This window comes from Nomascus leucogenys, chromosome 12 (genome assembly GCF_006542625.1).
Source record: "Nomascus leucogenys isolate Asia chromosome 12, Asia_NLE_v1, whole genome shotgun sequence".
Taxonomy (NCBI): domain Eukaryota; kingdom Metazoa; phylum Chordata; class Mammalia; order Primates; family Hylobatidae; genus Nomascus; species Nomascus leucogenys.
In genome coordinates, this window is record NC_044392.1 from 73,228,007 (window position 1) to 73,241,037 (window position 13,031).

Below are 13,031 nucleotides of genomic sequence, written 5' to 3' on the forward strand. Positions count from 1 at the left end.
ATAGGTAATGTTTTAAAATTTGCAAATAATGTTCAAAAAATTTTTACTATGGTGCTGATTTTAAATTTAATATATGATTAGATGTCTAAGGCCATCTAAAGATTTCATTTTGTCCAGATTAGTGCAAAATGAGAACATACTACATATGTAGAACTATACTAGTCAGTGGGAGACACAGTCAAAGGATACAGGATTTTAGATAGAAGAAATTTAAAAATCTGTGGTACAGCATGGTGACTACAGTTAATAACAATTTATTACATACATAAAAATTGCTAAAAGATGTTTAGCGTTCTCACCACAGAAGAAAATAAGTATGTGAAGAAATGGATATGTTAGTGAGCTTGATTTAGCCATTGAACAATGTATGAATATTTCAAAATATTGTGTTGTAAACTATAAGTATACACAATTTTTATTTTTAAGTTTTAAAATTTTACTTAAAAAAGAACTATACTGGGTTAGGCTTATTACAAAAATCAATAAACAGGATTCCTTTAGAAAATCATTTTCTAGTAACAGCAAATATTTTGAATACAGTGAAATAGCTTTGAGGCATAAGGCATCTTTTTCAAACATTTGATTTGTAAAGAGAAAATGGACATAATAGTGATGAAAAATATGTTTATCTAATTCTACTAGTTTTTAACTTACGCACTTTTGTACACTGCAATAAATAGAATACATTTATCATAAAACTAGAGTGCTAAGTTTTGAAATTCACAAAAGACAACATTTTGACTCATGTTTTGGATTTCATATTTATTTTATCACTCCAAAAGCTTTGTTTTCTGAGGTTAAAAAAAGCAAAATGCATTATATTTCAATTTATTTAAATAACAAAATATAAAATGTACTTTCTTTAGTTTTTAAAGCCAATAACCTGCTCTTTCTTTAAGGTCTTTCTTGCATACAACCCAATCTTATTTCAACTTTCTTGAGCAGCCAAAAAAGCAATATGCTGGTGAGAACACTGCTGGGAATAGTAATTGAATGAATCAAGTCTGAATCCTTACCCTGTTCAGGTCCAGCAAATAGATGACATTTAAGAATAACTGTTTCTCCTTTGTAGCTATATTAGCTGCAGTGCTTTCTTTCAACAACACATGAAAGTATTCTGAAGACAGTTTGTTGTATTTTTAAGCAGCACCTGGATGAAATAAAGTTGCTTAGTATTTCTGTCTTGTCTTTTTGTTGTTGTGGTTGTTGTTTTATTTTCCTTTTTCAAATACGAGCCTTTTTCTTAATTTAAGAATTTGACCACTTCAATCAAGTATGTCTAAAATAAGACTTCAAATATGTATGTTTGTTTCTGTGGTTAAGAATAAAAATGAAATTGATTTCAGTTTAGGAAATACATAACTGAGTTAAACTCATAAACTATGACCAAACTTACTTCCAGAGATCTTTCAGTTTACAAACTCAATCTGTATTCTCTAATAGGATTTAGGGACTCAATACCCTTGTGGGAACAAGAAGATATTGAGAATTTATACAACATGTGCAACAGGACATGGTGTTTTGTTTTCTTCTATACCCTTTTCTAATTTATCTCCTTTATTAAACTGCACCTAATAGCGTATAAAAAGGAAAACAAGTAAATATATGTAAATAAAGTTCCAACAAATTCTCCCTGCCATGAAAATCCAGTAAGGCAGTAGCCTTATCTGTGGATCTGTCTTCACAGACAGCTCAGATTAACAGATTAATCTCAGGATTTAGAGAATGAAGAAGAATAAGGGAGCTGCCCATTCCTTCTAGAGGAGAAAAGGGCAAACTAAACCATGTATGAGATTTAAGAACAGGACCTACTTACTCTCTTCTGAGTTATATGTATGAATGGGTCAATTTGCCCAGGTGTCAGATGAGGTAGAGTTAAAACACCTATGCAATTCCTAAACCAAAATTTCATTTTGAAAATTTCAAAAGTCAGTTGATATCAGTTTATAAGAGAAATTCCCCCAAAAGGACATTGCTCTGTCATTTTAATATAGATATATTTGCTAAAGAAGAAAAACTCTGCTCCTATGAGAAGAGTGTTATTATTGGTGTGTAAAGGGTCTTTGTAGGTTACAGATATAGTTAATAGTTCCTATGACTAAATGTATAATTAGTCTTTTCAAAAACCTTACAAGTCTTACTTAGTACATTATATGGTTGATATATTTAAATGTGTAGTCACTCTGCACATCATCTTACATATATCACCCAGCTTAGAGGAACAGACAAGCTAAGAGATAGATATCTACCATTATTTCTTTGCTGCTGTCTCTAATGGGCTTGGGGGATCATTGTGAAAGTTATGATCTTAACCAGCTAACATAGGGTAGCTCTTGACATGTTAGAGTCAGCTCAAGCAGAGAAGCCTCTCTCAGGGTCTGAATCTTCAAAAGGACTAGACTCCATCCTACCAGCTGTAGGAAGAATACAGTCTTCTATATGGTTATGTCTTATTGATTTCTTAATAATTCACCTATCAAGAAGTTTACATCTTTATCTATCACTTGCTTGTGGTCAAGTTTCCCAAAGTTTTTTTATTGTCTTCTGGATTTCCTATCTAGCTGAGAAAGTTTTCTTCATTGAAAGAGTAAATAGTCGTAAAATATGACCATGTTTGTTGCCTCCACCTTTTCCACCATTGATCTAATTAAAGTCATCACTCACCTAGAATGCAGCCAGGCCTTGCCCTTTATGCTCCAGCAACACTGCAGGGCTAAGTGGGACTTTTCTTTCTTCACCAGGTTATATCTCACCTGGATGACTTTACTATTGCTGTTTCCCCCTACCTAGAACATTTTTCCCTCGTCTCCTCCTTTCTACCTGGTTCACCCTACATATCCTTAAAGATTCTGCTCAGTGTTATTTCCTCCAGAAAAACTTTCTTCCCCCAAACAATGTTAGTTGTCTATTTTGTGTTCCATAATAACCTGTGTTTAATACCCCATTCCCTGTCCCTCCCATGTGACTATGAATTCCTTGTCATAGAGAACTGTTCCTTAGTCAGCCCTATATATCTGAACCCTTAACACGGTCCTTAGAACCTATATGAGATCAAAAGATATCTGACATATCAATGAATAAATTAGCAAAATGAAGCATTTACAAACTGCTGTAATAACAGATTGGGCAGAGGTTCAGAATTTTTGGAACAATTAAGAAAGTTACCAGTTTCAAACCCAAAATAAGATTACTTTGAAAGCAAATCTCAGCTTCATGTATCTATGGAGCTAACACTTTCCCTTTATCATAATTTTCTTTTGAAATACTGTTCAGGAATTGGAGCTTGAATCCATCAGGACTTTCGTGGATTTCTTATTACATTACTCTGAAAAAATTGCTTTGTACTTTGCACTTACATATGAAAACTGCTTTTTTTCCTCCTTACTAAAATCCCAAAAGCATTTCTAGAAAACCTAGATAAATTTAATTTATGAAAGACACCAAAGGGATTTTAACATATTAAAAGAAAAGCACAGGTGAAGATTTTTGAAGTATGTGCTTTGGTTGAATTATTATTATTATATTATAAATATAAGTCGCCTTTTACAAAAGAAAGCTCTCTCCCAGAAAGTCGGATTTTTAAATATTCAAAACAACTTTTAAAACTAAAAGAAAAATCATTTCAGTTCACTGACTCTAATTATGACCTACATCAAAATATTTGATCCCTAACCTTTCTTCTTGGCCTCTGTACCTGTATCTCCAACTCTCTAAGAGATGATTTCACATGAAATGCAAATGTCATAACACTAATAATAGTAATAATAATTATCAGACACTTACCTAGGGCAAACACATACCAGAAACTGTTTTTGAGTGATATCTATATGTATATAATATGCACTTATTCATGTATATATATACATACACTTGATATATACATAATACACATACACATATATGCACTCATATTTAAACTTCAAAAACCAACCTTATGCAACAGATACTACTGAGAGGTGACAGCATGCTGGCAGTCCTCACAGCCCTCACTTGCTCTCAGCGCCTCCTCTGCCTGGGTTCCCACTTTGGCGGCACTTGAGGAGCCCTTCAGCCCACCGCTGCACTGTGGGAGCTCCTTTGTGGGCTGGCCAAGGCGGGAGCCGGCTCCCTTGGCTTGCGGGGACGTGTGGAGGGAGAAGCGCCAGCGGGAACCAGGGCTATGCGCGGCGCCTGCGGGCCAGCTGGAGTTCCGGGTGGGCGTGGGCTTGGCGGGCCCCGCACTTGGAGCAGCCGGCTGGCCCTGCCAGCCCCGGGCAATGAGGGGCTTAGCACCCAGGCCAGCGGCTGCGGAGGGTGTACTGGGTCCCCCAGCAGTGCTGACCCACCGGCGCTGCGCTCGATTTCTCACCGGGCCTTAGCTGCCTTTCCACGGGGCAGGCCTCGGACCTGCAGCCCGCCATGACTGAGCCTCCCACCCCGTCCATGGGCTCCTGTGCGGCCGGAGCCTTCCCGACGAACCGCCACCCCCTGCTCCACGGCACCCAGTCCCATCGACCACCCAAGGGCTGGGGAGTGCGAGCCCACGGCGCGGGACTGGCAGGCAGCTCCACATGGAGCCCCGGTGAGGGATCCACTGGGTGAAGCCAGCTGGGATCCTGAGTCTGGTGGAGATGTGGAGAACCTTTATGTCTAGCTCAGGGATGGTAAACGCACCAATCAGTGCCCTGTCAAAACAGACCACAGGGCTCTACCAATCAGTAGGACGTGGGTGGGGGCCAGATAAGAGAATAAAAGCAGGCTGCCCGAGCCAGCAGCGGCAACGCACTCGGATCCCCTTCCACACTGTGGTAGCTTTGTTCTTTCGCTCTTTGCAATAAATCTTGCTACTGCTCACTCTTTGGGTCCACACTGCTTTTATGAGCTGTAACATTCGCCGCGAAGGTCTGCAGCTTCACTCCTGAAGCCAGCGAGCCCACGAGCCCACGGGGAGGAACGAACAATTCCAGACGTGCCACCGTAAGAGCTGTAACACTGCGAAGGTCTGCAGCTTCACTTCTGAGCCAGCGAGACCACGAACCCACCAGAAGGAAGAAACTCCGAACACATCCAAACATCAGAAGGAACAAACTCCGGACACGCCGCCTTTAGAACTGTAACACTCACCCCGAGGGTCCGCGGCTTCATTCTTGAAGTCAGTGTGACCAAGAACCCACCAATTCTGCACACACTAGTATTGTTTTGTCCTTTATTTAATCAAAGATGAAGATAAGACACAGGGTGCTTAAAGATCTTACTTCAGGCCACAAAGCTTAGAACTTGCAGAGGTGGGATATGAACCAGGCACTCTTGTATCCAGGGTCTTCGTACTGACTGCTCTCCAACCTCACCCCATACCCTTTAGCGTTTCATGGCTGGAAGTGTGTGAATAAGACACAGCTAGATCTGGGTTCAACTCTGGGCTACACTACATTAATCATGAAATTTTGCTACTATCAACAAGAATTTGCAACTAAGTTGTACAGAAGGCAGGATCCTTATCTGTAAAATAATTAAATTTAATGTTGTTATTGGGAGAATAAAAGGAAACGTGTAATTTCCAACACTGTACAAGTGCTTAGTAGGTGGTTAATAAATATTAATTTCTTTCTACCTGGCTGTCTTTCAGATACCTCAAATTTAAAATAACACAAGGTCAAACCCCAGATATTTGCTGCCCCTTCCACATGCCTTAATGTGTGAGAAATTAACGTGCATCCATTAATCCAAATAACATGTACTCAGCTATAATCCTTGACTATTCTTTCTCTCTCCCCCATCGCATCAAATCCATAATCTAATTGGTCCATCAGCTAAGTATTTCTTAAATCTCTCACCTCCCCTGTTCTCCAACCTTCATGCGACCACTGTCTTAATGTGGGCCCTTGGAAACTCTCACCTAAGTTATAACAGTTTCCAAGCTGGTAGTCCTGTCTGTGGTCCCTGCACTTTCCAGCTGATCAGTGGATGCCTCAGTTGCTAAATCCCTGAGATACAAATCTGAACCAAGTCACCCTGGTGTTTAATTACCTTTACTGTTTCCACACTGCCAACAGGGTAAAGTCCAAACACCAGCTTAGCAAGTCTGGTTTCATCCTGCCTTAGTAAATTCAGTTCCCATTACTCTGTTCACATTTAAAGCAGCACCAAATATCTAGGTATTCTTATTACATGATGGAATGCGATGTGATGGTTGGTCTCCCATCTTTTGCACATGCTCTTTCTCTCAGCTTAAAAGACCATTAAATCTTCTGATATCTGATGGCAGATAAATTGATATACAAATGAACTGATAGATAAATTTACCAAACAAGGATTTGTTAACTCCATGTATCCAATTGTTCTCCAAATACATTCTTTCATGCTTTGGGTACTATATCCTTCAAGGAGGAGGTGGTGTAAATATATAGAGAATCAGACTGAGAATAAAGATGAGATGACAAGCCCTCATGTTAACAGGTTATCAGAATAGCAATAAAGCACTACACTAACAATCCACAGAGACATAAAAAGATGAAACCTTTTTTGTTTGTTTGTTTTTTGAGACGGAGTCTCACTCTGTCACTCAGGCTGGAGTGCAGTGGGGCGATCTCGGCTCACTGCAAGCTCCGCCTCCCGGGTTCACGCCATTTCCTGCCACAGCCTCCCAAGTAGCTGGGACTACAGGCGCCCACCACCACGCCTGGCTAATTTTTTTGTGTTTTTAGTAGAGATGAGGTTTCACCGTGTTAGCCAGGATGGTCTTGATCTCCTGACCTCGTGATCTGCCCGCCTCAGCCTCCCAAAGTGCTGGGATTACAGGCATGAGCCACCACGCCCGGCCAAAAGATGAAAACTTTTAATGACATTATAAATCAAAGCTTTGGGAATGCCATATTCTCTTACTTAAACTACAGTTTTACTAATGGTGATACTTAGTGGACATGGGTGAAAGGTCTGGATATATTCCACAAACCTCATCAGAATACAGAAGACCCTAAGGCTGTTAGATATAACATTTTGACTAACTCCAACCATGTACTACTAATCCCAGAATGGAAGTGATACACCAACCATTTAAAAAAGACCTACCTCAACTGCACTGGAATTATGAGCAACTTAACTCTGAACCTTGTCCTCCTCTCAGCCGCTCCCCTGTCAGAGCCTTTATTTACAAAGTCAGACAGAGATTGAAACTCCCAGTATACAATGTGACAGGAAGTGGAACTGTATGGCTATGCACACGGCATGCAGGACTGTTGAGTTATATACAGAAGAATATTAAAAGGAGAGATAGAAGCACTGATATCATTACTGTGTTTAGTCTTTCATTTTCCTCACTTATAAATCAGAACAGTTAATGCATGTGATCCACTTAACAAGGCAAAAATACCCACAACTGAAGCAGAGAGAATCCCTCTAGTAGGCCTCTGTATACGAATGGCCACGGTACTCGACAAACAGAGCTAAGGGCCAAGAACACAAAAGTGTCTTTCAGGGCTAGATGCCAGCACGCAAGTGGACATTGAAAGAGGCTAGGAACGCTGCAGTCATGACCCATCCACCTGTTGGATAATGAAAAATTTTTATTCAGGAGTGAGTGGAGGGAACAGAAAAAGGTCATGTGGTTTCTGAAAAGATACCTAAAATCAAGGAGAAGGAGCCTTTGCTTTGAAGTCTGAGAAGAAAAACATATCACTGAAAATTGTCTTCTTCGAAAGACAGAAGAAAATTTGGGGGGATGCTTAAGAGACCATGATCTGTATATGACAAAATGGAATGGCCTGCCATGACAGCAGATATACAAAAGGATCTGGCTTAAGGTTAAAAATCAAAATATCCCACCAAATCACAGGCAAAATTAATGGAGAACGTACACACACTCTGGCAACTAAACATATCAATTAAAAAGCAAAAGCACGACTTGGGGTTTTAAACAAAATAACGCTGGTTTCTTATAAGAAACTTACTAAATCAAACTGATGGAAAAAAAAAGAATTAAAGAATGGCCAGGTGCGGTGGCTCACACCTGTAATCCCAGCACTTTGGGAGGCCAAGGCAGGTGGATTGCCTGAGCTCAGGAGTTTGAGACCAGCCTGGGGAACATGGTGAAATGCTGTCTCTACTAAACTACAAAAAGTCAGACAGGCATGACAGCATGCACCTGTAGTCCCAGCTACTTAGGAGACTGAGGCAGGAGAATTGCTTAAATCCAGGAGGCGGAGGTTGCAGTGTGCTGAGATCATGCCACTGCACTCGAACCTGAGTGACAGGGAGAGACTCTGTCTCAAAAAAAAAAAAAAAAAAAAAAAAAAAACACACACACATTTTAGATAAAAGAATACCCACAGAAAACTAGAATGGCCATATCGCAGTTAGAATACAAATACTTTATATTATTTTTTCTATAAAGCATGTCCCCTAGCATACGAAGCTTATTTTCTCAAGTAAGTAGAGGAAAGGTATAATATAATTTTTAAAAGTCACTGATCAGCTTTAAAAACCATACTACAACCCTGGTATGCAGCAGTGCTGCCCCTACCATCACCCAAACCTACCATCACCCAAACATACCATCACCCACACAGGCAGAAAAGGAAACCCCACGCCGTGCTCCTTTCTTTCTGGACTCGCTTCTGAGACAAAATCTCAAATAAAGAAATCTCCTTAATACAATCAGATGTCACCTGGAGGAGATGGTAGGCAAAGGAAAAAAAATAAAGGCACTAATTAAAATATTAGGAATAATTTTACTGGATTAGACTAATTTAGTGATTCATCTCTACTCAGTGTGTGTGTGAGAGAGAGAGTTGGTAAGCAGACTGATGTTGGTTCATAAGATTCTTTGGTGTGTAAATTCTATCAAAGGAATCTATATTCTCTTTGCATATTGCAAATTGGAGTATAGTCCAAGTGACCAGGGCATGTCAACATGGCATAGCAGTTAAAAACGTAGATTTTGGACCTAGACTCCCTGCTTTAGAATGTTTCTTAACTTCTCTGTGTCACAGTAACCTTGAATATTAAGTGGAGATTATAATACATATTACATAGGACTGAGGTAAACATTAGATGGGTATATATGTGCAAAGTGTTTAATTTTATAGTACAAATGTTTGTCTAATAAATGATATCCAGGAAAATATTAATATCCAGGAAAATAAATGTATTCCTCAAGACTCTTTGATTTGATTCTGAAAATACTGTAAATTGGATAGGCAAAAGGAAGATTTGGCTCACCTAACAGAGCCACAAGAAGATAAGATACAGAAGCACAAAGAGTGCAAAAAGTATCAAGGGTAACTGGAGCTAGCACCACAAAAACTCTCTCTCTTCTCTTCATCTAGTCAGTTTATTCTCCCAAGTCAGCAACTAATGTGATGGTTCCCACTGGGTTCAAGTGCCCATGCCAAAACCAGCCGCTATAACAAGGTAGGCAAGATTCATAAAGATGGATGAATTTCCTCACTTATAAAGCTCTCATTTGCAATTGCATGGGTAGAAGGGATAAAAATGGTTAACATTTATATAATCTTTACTTTGTGCATGGCACTCTTCTACTCATTTTACGTGTGTTAATTCATGTATTGCTTACAATAAGCCAATTAGATATTATTATTTCCATCGTACAGGAGAGGAAACAGTCCAGAATGACTAACAGATTTACCCAAAGCCATACACCTTGTTATTGATGAAGCTAACATTTTAAACCTTCCAGTACACATGTCAACCTATTCTTAAAATCTAAGCTCTGGCTCACCCTAGACACCTTGAAATGTATGTTGTAGGAATACTAGAGAAATACAGAAATATTGACAATGGTAATCTCTAGATTACAAGATTGTGGGTGGATTTTTAATTTTTTCTATAATTTCTCTATAGTCCAAGTTACTAAAATGTACCTTATTACTTTTTCAATCAGATAAAACAGTAAAGTTTGTTTTCAATAAGGAATTAGTCTCCAGGATTGAAGACAAAGGCAATGTATTTGGCTCTGCTAAAACATAGAATTACCTGTTATAGTGAAGAAAAGAAAACAGAGAAATCAAGAGATGGCATTATATTGACAGATGACACTCTTTGGAGGAGGCTGTAATCCAGAATGTGGCATGAAGGAAACTGCAGGGAGGAAACGAGCCACTCTGCCCATCAGAGCCTAGAAAATCTCTGAGCTCAGAGTCTCCAGGAGCAATGGAAGAACAGCTAAAAACAAGGGGGATTCCTTCAAAGTCTGCATACATAATATGTACACTAGTCAGCCACTATCCACTTCTTTTACATTGGAGCCCAGAGGAAAGTTCAACGTTTACCCTAAAAAAAAAAAAACATTAGACTCTTCTCCACAAATAATGAAGTAAATTTCCTTAGAGCTAATAATTCTAATATGAGTAATGTTCAAATGTTGGTGCCTGGTTCCATTTTATTTTCCCTAAATAAAATATACATGCTAACATATCTGTGATAACCATTGCAAGAAAAGAAATGAACATAGTCTCTAAACTGATCCAAGATAAAATAGAAATTAGATCGGTCTTATATATATTAGATAAATTGAGTCAATAGCTAAAAATTCTTTCTGCAGTTAGAAGAAAAAATAGAATAAGATAAGAAAAAGTTTCATCAATACAAATAAAGACAAAAAAGAAAGAAAAAAATAGTAAAAATGGGAAAAACAGAAAGCACAAAATAATAGGATAGAAATGAATCCAAATAGTTCATCACAGTAACTATAAAAGGACTAAAATTTCCAGTGAAAGATGGAAGGTTTTTTTTTTTCTTAAAGACTGTTTTTTTAAGTACATCCAAAAGCTCTTTATAAAGGGGAGAGTTAAAACATAAGTACAGTGCTCACTTGGGCAGCACATATACAAAAACCAGAATGATTAGCATGATTCCTGCACAAGGATGACATGCAAATTAGTGGTGTTGTCTATGTTTGTACTGTACAATTAAAGATGTTTAAGAGGATACATTTTATGTTATGTATTTTTACCACATTTAAAAATCACACAAGGACAGGAAAGTTGAATATAAAAAAGATTGGCGTATGTTAATCAAGAGAAAGCTGATACAGAGTTAATACCAAATATAATACAGTTTAAGGCAAATAACATTACTAGAAATAAGAAATTCACTCCTTATTTAGAAGACGTTGAATTCACTGGGAAGGTATAATAATCCTAAACTTACATGCGCCTAATAGCAGTTTCAAATACTGGCAATCTTCGTTATTTGGGGTTTCCATATTTGCAAATTCTCCCACTCACTAAAATTTATTTGTAACCCCAAAAGCAATAGTCATAGGACTTTTGTGGTCATTTTCAGACATGTACACAGTAGCAAAACATTTGAGTTGCCCTAAATGCACCTTCCCAGTTGAGGCTGAAGAAAGTGACATTTTGCTTTCTTGTTTCAGCTCTCACACTGTAGCCAGGTGTTCTTTTCATGGTCTATGTAGTTCAGTGTCTTTCACATTTGTGCTTTTTCTTGGTGATTTCACAGTTTAAAACGGCCCCCAAGTGTAATGCTGAAATTCTGTCTAGTTTTCATAAGCAGGCTGTAATGTACCTTATAAAGAAAATACTTGTATTAGATAAGCTTTGTTCAAGCATAAGTTATAATGCTGTTGGCCATAAATTCTGTGTTAATGAATCAACAATGTATGCTAAATAAGGTATCTTTAAATAAAACCACACACACACACACACACACACACACACACACAAATTTAGGTATTGGTCAGTTGATGGAAATATTATGACCAGAGACTCACAGGAACCTAACCCTGTATTTCCCCTCAGAATAATGGTTCAATGGTTCAATATTCACTAATTCAGTGCTCACAGCAACTTTATAAAACAGAACTATTAAAAACAATGAGAATAGACTGCATGTAAAGCAAAAACCAACACAAACACAAGTGGAAACTAATATATCCATTATCAAAAGATTTAATATACATCTTCCAATAACTGATAGATCACACAGACAAAAATAAATCAGTAGGAACATAGAAAATGTGAAAAACAGATCAAAGAGTTTGTGTGAAAGGGCATACGAATGAAAAACAGGATCTGGCAGAAGGCAAGGATAAACTGATTACTCTTGTTTGAAAGGGCAGAGAAATGATGGAGAGTGATTCAGAGGGCAGGGATCAGAGTTGTCCTAACATTTAGAAATAATCTAAGAGGATGATCTGTGAGAAGACTAGAGCAATAGGTTAAGTTAATAAAAGTGAGCATAGAGTGAGCTCAAGACTCAGCTCTGTGCCCAACATCATTGCAAAATTGTTTCTCAGAATTTCTCCCCATCTAATCTGTTCACCTTTCGCCTGTGTATAATGTTGAATATAAAGGAACAGAGTGTTTGCTACATTATAGGGAAGCATCAGCATGTATATTTATTTCCTCCCCTAGACTATTTATTCTCTCTGGTCAATAATTTCTTTTTCCACTTGTCCTTCCCAACATCTTGTGCAGTACTGGGCACAGAATATGTTCTGAATAAATGTTTAAAGATTCAATAAATAAATAAATATTAATTTAACAGAAATCCAAACTATAGCAGTTGTTACCAAAAAAATGGAAAAGAAGAAATAACCATACATTGTTAGCAAACTATTACTAATTTGCATTATTTCTATAAAATGACAAAAATTCAAAATGATGAAAATCCAGAACAAACATGTATTGGACATGGGAGATCTGTTTTCTCTTTCTGACAAGATCCTTCATCCCTTTCTCTCACCTTAAAGATTTTACAAAAGAGTTGAGATCCAAGAAGCCGTGTTTTTGAAAAAGACAAGTAGTCCTCTAGCAAAGAAGACTTTCTTAGTGGAAAAAAATTGAGCTCATGGCTAAATGTATAAGATAATTTCCCTTGATATGTAGTCATAAATTGGTTGCCCACTTGATATCTTCAATATGACATAAATAGTTATAATCCTTCCAGCTGAAATAAAACTTAGATCTAAGCAGCTAAAAATTCAGAACTGACATGGGAAACTAAATATGGACATAGTCCAAGATCTTGCAGCTCTGTTAGCTCCCTTTGGAAAGGACATTATCATTTGTTAT

The 13,031-nt window shown here is 37.9% G+C and overlaps 1 pseudogene; it reads left to right on the forward strand.

Annotated features, from left to right (window-relative positions):
- The first annotated feature begins 10,799 nt into the window (after window positions 1-10,799).
- On the forward strand, window positions 10,800-10,895 carry LOC115837744 (annotated as a pseudogene).
- Window positions 10,896-13,031: the final 2,136 nt, after the last annotated feature.